This window comes from Brassica oleracea, chromosome C3, assembly GCF_000695525.1.
Source record: "Brassica oleracea var. oleracea cultivar TO1000 chromosome C3, BOL, whole genome shotgun sequence".
Classification (NCBI taxonomy): domain Eukaryota; kingdom Viridiplantae; phylum Streptophyta; class Magnoliopsida; order Brassicales; family Brassicaceae; genus Brassica; species Brassica oleracea.
Window position 1 is genome coordinate 64,223,711 of NC_027750.1, and position 9,561 is coordinate 64,233,271.

Below are 9,561 nucleotides of genomic sequence, written 5' to 3' on the forward strand. Positions count from 1 at the left end.
TAAACTAAACCCTTGGAAAAACACTAAACATTTGGATAAATTCTAAATTATAAATCTTAAACACTAAACTCTAAATCTTAAAAATAAATATTTTTTTTAAATAATATTTTTTTAGAACTATTGTTATTTTTATTTATTTAATTTTTTATTTTTTATTTTAAAAACATAATATAATTTGGCAAGTTATTTTGTTTCCTTAATTAAAAGATACTAGATCTAAAATGACAACTTTCTATTGGTTGGTGAACCTAAAAGGTTCACCATAGGGGGTGAACCCAAGAAAAAGTCTTATTTATATTAAAGAGGAGAATAATCACTATGAGTTGCGGTGGAAATTGCTAGGAAAAGATTTCCAGTTTTCATTTTAGGTAATATCTTGATAAAGCCGTATATCTAAACCTCTCTCTAGCTAAGTAAAATCTAAGTGAAAAGAGTTGCAGAATAGTGTCACAGTTAATTTTTTGAACCGCTAGGAGCCAATAGGATTTCATTATTTTATATTCGATATCTTTTAAAAAAAGAAACAAAACATTATCAAGTTATATTATGTTTTTAAAATAAAAAAAATGAAAAAAAATAGCAGCTACAGAATAAAAGAATTAAAAAAAAATTTTTAACGTCGTCAGCAAAACACTAAACCCTAAATCCTAATCCCTAAACCCTAAATCCTAAACCCTAAACCCTTTAGTGTTTTAGTGTTTATTGGTTTTGATTTAGAGTTTAAGATTTATCCTAGAGTTTAAGATTTATCCTAGAGTTTAAGATTTATCCTAGAGTTTAAGATTTATCCTAGAGTTTAAGATTTATCCTAGAGTTTAAGATTTATCCTAGAGTTTAAGATTTATCCTAGAGTTTAGGGTTTCCCCAAGGGTTTAGGGTTTAGGATTTAGGGTTTAGGGATTAGGATTTAGAGTTTAATGTTTTGCTGATGACGTTAAAAATATATATTTTTTTGTAATTACTACTATTTTTTATTTATTTCTTTTTACCTTTTAATTTTAAAAAGATAATATAATTTGACAATATTTTGTTTCTTTTTTTAAAAAGATATCGAATATGAAATAACACAATCCTATTGGTTGGTGAACCTAGAGGTTTATCCTATGGGGTGAACCCAAGAATAAGTCTTTTTAAACAACTTAAATTTTCTTATTGACAAAAAGAGAGGTCTATATGTCAGGTTTATCATGATATTACCAACAAAGCATTGCATTTGTATCAAAATGACATGCATCATGCGTAACACGCTCTTTCAAGATACCATCAATTTATAAAGCAAATTAACATGTTGCATGAGACAGCCCGATCACTTCACTAGCACTAGTCATGTTGGTCCAGTGACTAACCCAACCTGGTTCCTGAACGAAACAAGTATGATTAATAGAACATTTTGAAGGATGTTTGTTTGAGTATGTCTTGATCTGAATAATTCATGTTTAATAAGAATATTGGCTTAGTAAGTTTATTCCAGCAGAGGTCAAGGTGCTCAAGACATTATCAATGCTGCAAGGAGCGACGATTTTTTTTAATCTATATCCTTCTTAGTTATGGTTCTATACATAGAAAAAATGATGTCTTCTACTCGGGCTAAATGTTCAAATTTGTTATTGTCAACTTCATATCTAGATCCTTGTAAATGATTTGACTGCAGTCATTAAACTTCCTAAATTTTTGCTTATGTTGCAAATGTTTGCATGGGTTGGCTGCAGTGCTAAGGCTGCTCTTGATATTCACAATCTATAGGAGGAGATACATAGATATTTTAAAGCCAGGTGACCTAATAAACTTGCATTAGTGAAACATAAGTTGTGTTTGTATTTATCGCTATTACCTAACTTTGGTTGGTTTATTTAATAGAAGTTGTGTTTAAGATAATAATATAACTTCAAGATTCATGACTTACCATCTTTCATAATCATATGATTAATTATTTTGACATTCTAGTTTTATACCATGTTTGACTCAGCTTTGATACCATGGTGGAAATGAGAGATTGAAAGTATGAGAATATTATATCAATTGACAACAAGCTCTCCTACACATGGGAATGAAAGATGCAAGAAACATACATTGGTAGATTTGTTTTAAGAATGTTAAAAATTTGATGCTGAATTTCATCCTATCTATGTTTTCTCTATGGATCTCTTTCTTGGATTTTTTTTAAAACATTACACATATACACATTTATAGCAGCTTTATTCTACTTGCAACACTCACTTAGATCTCTAGCGTAAATAACTACCACTTGTTCATGTCTATACTTTAGGCACTAGATTAGGTTTACAAGCAAAGCTAAACAACTTGCTTGAGTTGTAAACAACTCTTAACAACTATTGGCTACTCTTAACCACATTTTCAGGGTTTAGCTAAATCTAACCAAGTAACCCTTATTCTTATTGATTTGTAACTTCTTGTAACATAACTTTTAACTTCTTATGTCTTGTTCTTTGTATTCTTCTGTCTTCTGCTTTTATGCCTCTTTTGCTTTTGATAATTTAATCAAAGCACACAATTGTTCAGCCAGCAAATAGAGACAAAACATTTGCATATGTATCCATATACATCACATATAAGCATAATTCACTTTTTAAAAATAAATATCTACGAATTTTACACATATACTTATTTAAAATTTAATATATAATTATTTTAATCATTACTTTCACTAAACAACTCTTTTTGAAATATAAAATCATTGGAGATAAGATGTAACAATTATATAAAATTGACTCGGATGAAAAATTACATATCAAAAACCTTTTTAAGAATAAAATAATTATTTTGGAGAAAAATAATTCAAATTAATCAAATAAAATATTCTAATATCTTTGAATATTCTATTGAATGCACATAATAGTATTACCACAATAAAAATCAAATAACTTCCCATATTTTCTGATGAACAGACTATTGATCTGTTTTTTTTTAAATTGAATTATTGAGCCTTGTAGGCAAAGAATTCTAAACAATGAGAACTAGCAAAATAAATATAGAAAAGTGATACACTAGTACAGATCCAAAGTAAACTAACACATATCTATCTTGCGTGTGGATGACTAAAAGATTTTTCATATAAAAGCTCCATATTTGCTTCTGGAATAGTTGAATATAAAAGGAAATAATGTTCGTATTAATCCAAAAACACCACGTTTCAAATTGAATTGGGAACAATTGACACTCTCTTTTTTAATACTCCAGTAAGAGTCACCGAGACAAGACAACTCTTTGTATTGCTCTATTGAAAATAATAGAGCCACAGAGATTACCATTCCATAGAATTTCATGCTGCCTTTTGAAGTAACCATAGTTTGCAGCAAGAAATTCATCACCATAAAATGAAGAACCATCAACAATTGAAGCCGGTAAGACCCGTCACCACCATCCGCAGTTGATCTGTCAATTAACTTTTCTAAACGGTTCAATTGAACCAAAGTATTTTATCTTACCAAATCCATTGGAAGAAACATACAAAAGAATAATAAAAAAACTTTGTCAGATCTAAAATAAATTGGCAATCAAACATACCAAGTGATAGAAAGTAAAACAAATCAAAGAAAAAAAGCAAAGCGAATCAAACAAGCCGATGTCGTAGCTATAGAAGCATCCGACCATTGGTTTGAAACTAAAAAAAATTTCTCTTTCTCTCTTGACAGCTAGGGTTTCAATGACAGAGGAGATAAGATTGACTACTGATCAATCAGCACAACCAACAAAGGATTCGCATCTGTAAAAAAATATATGCTGATATGCATCATGCCTAACACGCTCTTTAAAAGTACATATGTTTGGTTGATGGTTTATAGACTTTCACATCACAATTCAGTGGTTTTGGATGGGTTTAGAAAGACACGCCTGGACAAACTCAATTAATGGGGACGAGGAAATTAAGACGACGAGAGTCTGTTTTGCACTCGGAGTTAGGAACGCTTTCTTGGACGATGGATAGTATGTTAAGTTACTCAAATTGTCATAATTTTGGAACAGACTGCAGGGACATGTTCTCCATGATTACATAACCTCATGCATGGCCGAACTTCTCGACTGAGCTGAAGGAAGTAAAGAATCTTCAAAAGTGATTTCAATTATTTAAGCTATCTTACACTCTTTGAAGGTAAAATGCGATTTCTGATTTTCTAGTTAGGACTTAAAAAAAAAGGTTAGGACTGTAAGATCTTTCCATCCGGAAATTTTATTTGTTGGTTGTTCTATTCCAACATGTCTTTACGAACCACATCTTGTTTGAGTAATAAAATAACAGTTTGATGTCAAAAAAATACCATCAAATTAAAAGTCAAACAGATTGCATGAACGTGAGCACTTCACTAGCACTAGTCATGTTGATCCAATGATTAAGTTATCTTAACCTAATTCTTGAAGGAAACAAGTATGATTAGTATTGAAATCCTCTCATCGTTTTGAAGGATGGCTGAATTTTAGTTTGAGTAAATCTTGATTTGAGCAACTAGCTAGTACTTAATATTAATGTTGACTTAGTAAGTTTATCCTAGTAGAGATCAAGGTGTTCAACACATTGTCAATGCTAGAAGGATATGTAATTGTAAGTTTTTTTCTCTATCCTTCTTAGTTTGGCGACATGCTTACAATCTAGTTATACAAAAAAAAGAAATGATGCTAAAAGTTGTTCAAATGTGTTATTGTCAATCTAGTTATACAATGGTTTGGTGTGATGAAACGGTTGCCCTCTCCTTGATATTCACAATCTAGGGGAGGATACTCCAGAAAGATTTTATAGACATGTGAGCAAATAAATCTGAATTGATGAAATAACCTCAGGAATCGTGACTTACTACATTTCATAATCATATGATTTAACTGGTATTATTCTAGAGAAGTTGTACTGCTAATCCTTAGTCCATGTCAAGTTTATGCTTTCAGTTATATATACTAGAGAAGGTGCACGGAGAATGGTGTTAACATCGAGGTTCTCGGAGGATGCTGTAACTTCTCTACTATATCTATGCAAGATACTGAGGGAGTGCTTGTTGCAAACACCGTCAGTTACATGGGAGGTGAGGAATTATGGCAGAATAAAGATGAAACATATGAAAATGATCCGTAACATATGGAACATGGCACCTTGGCAAACTTCAGGTACAATAATGATCATCAAACATGTGATATCTTCATTGTGTAAGCCATAATATTTTGAGGCTTTGGAGGATAATGCACAATGTCCTTTTTGTGATGGGGCGTTGGAGTTGGAGGATTAATGTTTTGGAATTTATTTTCTATCTAGACTAGTGGATTAACACCCCAAAATTCGACAGATTATCTTTGCATGAAGACAAATTTCAAAATTACTTCTTAGACGTTATTATTTAAAACACCACTCTTTAGCAAGCAATACAAACAAATCACTTGCCTACGCATGTACATACACATCATAGGTAACTAGGTAAACATAACTTAAATTCTAAAAAATTTGTAAATGAACAACTAAAATGTATATGTAACTTTAAATATAATATACAATTACTTTTAATATTTATTTTCACTAATCTACCATTCTGGTATATGAAACAATTTTTTATTTTAAAAAAACATTGTACTAAAGATAATATGTTAACAATTTCAAAAGTTGACTAGGATGGAAACAAAATCTACACCACAAAGGACTTTTAAGAAAGTTGGAAATTTTGAAATAAATTTTAGTGTTGACCAGTAAATAAATATACTGTTTCCAAATTCACAATAAAAAATTAATCAAATTAAGAAGAAAATATTTAACTTTACAATTATTTTAAATATCTCTATTCAAAACAATAAAATAAAAATATTCTAATACAATATTAATATTTTCCCCTTAACTAAGATTTCAGTTTTAGAAAAAAATTCAAAATAAAGTATGGAGACAAAAAAAAATGAACATACAGTTGTCATTGGTCAAAAATCAAGATATTTATCCGATTGGGAGATTTTATTGGTCTTATCTCTTTACATTTTCTTTATTTTATTTTCTTTATTTTATTTTCTTCCCAAATTCATTTGAAAGCTTTAAATTTTTAGAGACCGGCATATACAGTTTCTACTTTCTGTCATCATTTACTATATATATATCCCTTATCTATGTCTTTCTCACATCACAAATTCGAGAAACACCTCTCTCTCTCTCTCTCAACATTTTTCTCATACCACAAATCCCCACTCATGGTGTGTTTTCACTTAAACTCTCTGATCATCTTGCTCTTATGCTTGTGATTATAACGTGATGTATCAATTGTGTCTCTCCTAGATTTTAGTCTCGCCGTTGGATATGGTTGTATTTAATGTTTTCATTTAATATTGTGAAATCCATCATTTAAACCTTACTTTATATCTGGAACCAGTATTTGTTGTGCTTATATAAAAGCATTAATATTAGGTTTCATTTTTTGCTTACTATTGTGCCAATTGATCTTCATGTAGGCAATGTTTTGTTACTTTTGTACACTTTGTTTGAATGTCGATCTATCTTAATTTGGTTGTTCAGTTTTAAGAAAGTTTGCGTTTGTTTAATTTCGTTAACTGTAAGAGCGGCAAACATGTTTTACTTTTGTTTTTCTTTCATTCGCTGAGTTTTAACATTTTATGTATATTTTTATTTCATTCAATTATTTAAATACATTTTATTGGAGATAACATGTTAACAATTTCATAAAGTTGATTTTGATGAAAAAATATTGACCCAATTTAAAAAAAAGAAAATTGAAAGTTTTCAATAAATTTTTAATGTTGACCAATAAAAAAGAAGAATTTTTTCAATCATTCCAAATATGCAATAAAAATTTGGTCAATTAATAACAAAATTATTAATTAGGAAACTATCAATTTTTAGGGGAAAAGGTCAAATATTCTTGTAGTATTGAGTTCCTCTTTCCAAAGATTTTAGTATTAGAAAAAACAATTCAAGTAAAGGCAAGACAAATAAAACAAAACATATAGTTGCATTGATCAAGCATCAAGATATTTACCCAGATAGAAATTCTATTTGTTCTTATCATTTTAAGATTTTTATTTTCTCAAAATCATTTGAAATTTTAATTTTTGGCTATATCTCCAAGGTGTATATCTTTAGAGACATTCTGTTGCTGGACCAACTTGCTCCTTAGCCTGCTTCAACGACTGCTAAGCCAAGTGTTATGGGATATGGAGATCTTCTTCCGGTAAGATTTAGACATTCCTGAACCTCCGAATGCTTAAATTTTACCGGGTGAAGATCTTCAAATCCCAGAATGCTTTGTTGAGCAGGTATCTTTGAAGTAGGCTAATGTGCATGTTGGTCCAGTTGAATTGGATGCACTACAAGAAAACCTCAGTAATGATATTTTTGCAGAAAACCCCAATTGTCACTGCCTCCAGCTTCCTGAAAGGTCGATCACGGTTTGTTCTCTCTCAAACTCTTTGATCTTGCATTCTTGCTCTTACGATTGTCATTATGTTAACGTGATGGTTCTCCTAGATTGTCGGTTGTATATGGTTATTTTGTTGTGCTCATATAAAAGCATTAATATTATGTTCACTAGGATGATTCTTAGAATTACTAGAGAAATAGGTTGGTCCATCTAATTATATAATAAACTTTTTATTAAACTAACCATAAATTCATTATTAATGTCATTTATTATTTCCTTAAATAAAGATTACGGAATTGCCTAATGTGGGTAAAGTATATATGACAATTAATGATTTTGAATAATAAAGATCTGATAAAAAAATGTATCTTCTATCACATTTGTTTAATTTAAAACTATTAAAATAACTTTAAAAAAACAAAATAACCATATTATAAAAATTTAGATTTTTCTGTATATTTTATATTTTGAATTTTAAAAAATGACTATAAATTACTAAAATTGTTAAAAGTCTCACATTCAAATTTTGCGATCCATGGTTTAAAATTTTTGTTATGACAAAATACAAATGATTACAAAATCATATAAGTAAAAGTCTAATTTAATTAATCATTAAGATTTAAAATATATATGTATATATATATCATTCTAAATTAAACTATAAACCATATTGAATAAATAAATATTTTAGTTTCAAAATTTACTTTGAATAATTTTTTTGATAAAAGTTTTGAACTAACATTGATAAATTTTTTTAAATTATCAATTACTAAAATTATTAGTCCCACAATGAAAATTTTGTTATCAGTAATTTAAAGTTTTTGCTATTAAAGATACACATGATCAAAAAAAACATATGAGTAGAAAACACCATTAAAAAAAAATAGACATTAATATTAAAAATATACTATGTATGTTAATATCATTTAAATTTAATTACATATCCTATCAAATTTTTTTAAAAAATTGTTTGTATTAATAAAATTGATTTATACGTTCGCACCAATTTTATTATATATGTAATAGTTACTGACTTTTAATTATTTAATATATATTTATTATTTCATAATATGTAAGAACATATAATACATAAAATAATTTATATATATAATTTTTATCCCGCGCAAGGTGCGGGTCTTAATCTAGTTACGTACTATATGTGCAAATTGAGCTTTATGCTAGGCAATGTTTTGTACACTTTGTTTGAATGTCGATTTATCTTAATTGTGTTGTTCAGTTTTGAGAAAGTTTGTCTTTAGTTAATGTCTTTAACTGTAAGAGCGGAAATCATGTTTTAGTTTTGAGGTTCTTTCATTTTCTGAGTTTTAACATTTCATGTATATTTTTCTTTCTAAATTCTGTATTCCATGACGGTGATGATTAACAGTAAAATACTGCTAATGGCTTTCTTGTACATGGCTTTCCATACACCATGTGGGCACAACAGCCTCAGATGTTTATAAGAAATTGCTTGTATATTGCCACCAATTATGTTTGTTTCGCCTGTTATTCTTATGCAGATATTTCTGGAACTACTCTTTTGTTTTTGATAGGGTTTTAAGATCTGCTGTTACCTGTTTGACAACCAGCCCACTCCACTGACAAGGTTTGATCTATTTCTTTAGAAGAAACCCTAAATCTATATTTTCTAGTTATGCTCAAAGTTGGACTATATTTGTCTTATATTCAAGAGTTAGAGAAGGCCACAAACCTCTTTCTGAGAGAGGAAATTCCATCGTGGGATATTGATGTAAGCATAGCGTCTCCCTTTTTTTTTCTCTCATGTCACACTATATTCTTTAACACACAAGAAAGTAACATATCACAGTAGAACCTCTATAAATTAATACTCGATAAATTAATATTTTCTAAACTAATAATTTTTTTTCCTGTCCCAACTTATGTCGGTTCAAAATTTGACACAAATCGATAAAATAATAAGATAATATTTTTTTAGAAAATTCTATGTAAATACAGTAGAACTTCAATAAATTAATAATGTTGGAAATTTAAAATTTTATTAATTTATACAGATATTAATTTACAAAAGTTTTTTTATTTAGATTTCTTGTTTTAAGATATATTTATTCTAAAATAAGAAAAATATTTGATTTTGTTGTATAGACATTAATTTTTATATTTGAAATTTGACATTTATATTATAATATATAGTGTATATAATATATATAGCATAGAATTTAAATATGTT

At 28.6% G+C, this 9,561-nt stretch overlaps 1 long non-coding RNA gene across 2 annotated transcripts; it reads left to right on the forward strand.

Annotated features, from left to right (window-relative positions):
* Positions 1 to 7,067: 7,067 nt before the first annotated feature.
* On the forward strand, positions 7,068 to 9,232 carry LOC106332782. Of its 2 annotated transcripts, none has more exons than XR_001268176.1 (3): positions 7,068 to 7,163; positions 7,249 to 7,380; positions 8,873 to 9,232. It is a non-coding gene; the product is annotated as an uncharacterized LOC106332782 (long non-coding RNA). The 2 variants fall into 2 exon arrangements; XR_001268177.1 differs by having other exon boundaries at positions 7,249 to 7,370; positions 8,906 to 9,232.
* Positions 9,233 to 9,561: the final 329 nt, after the last annotated feature.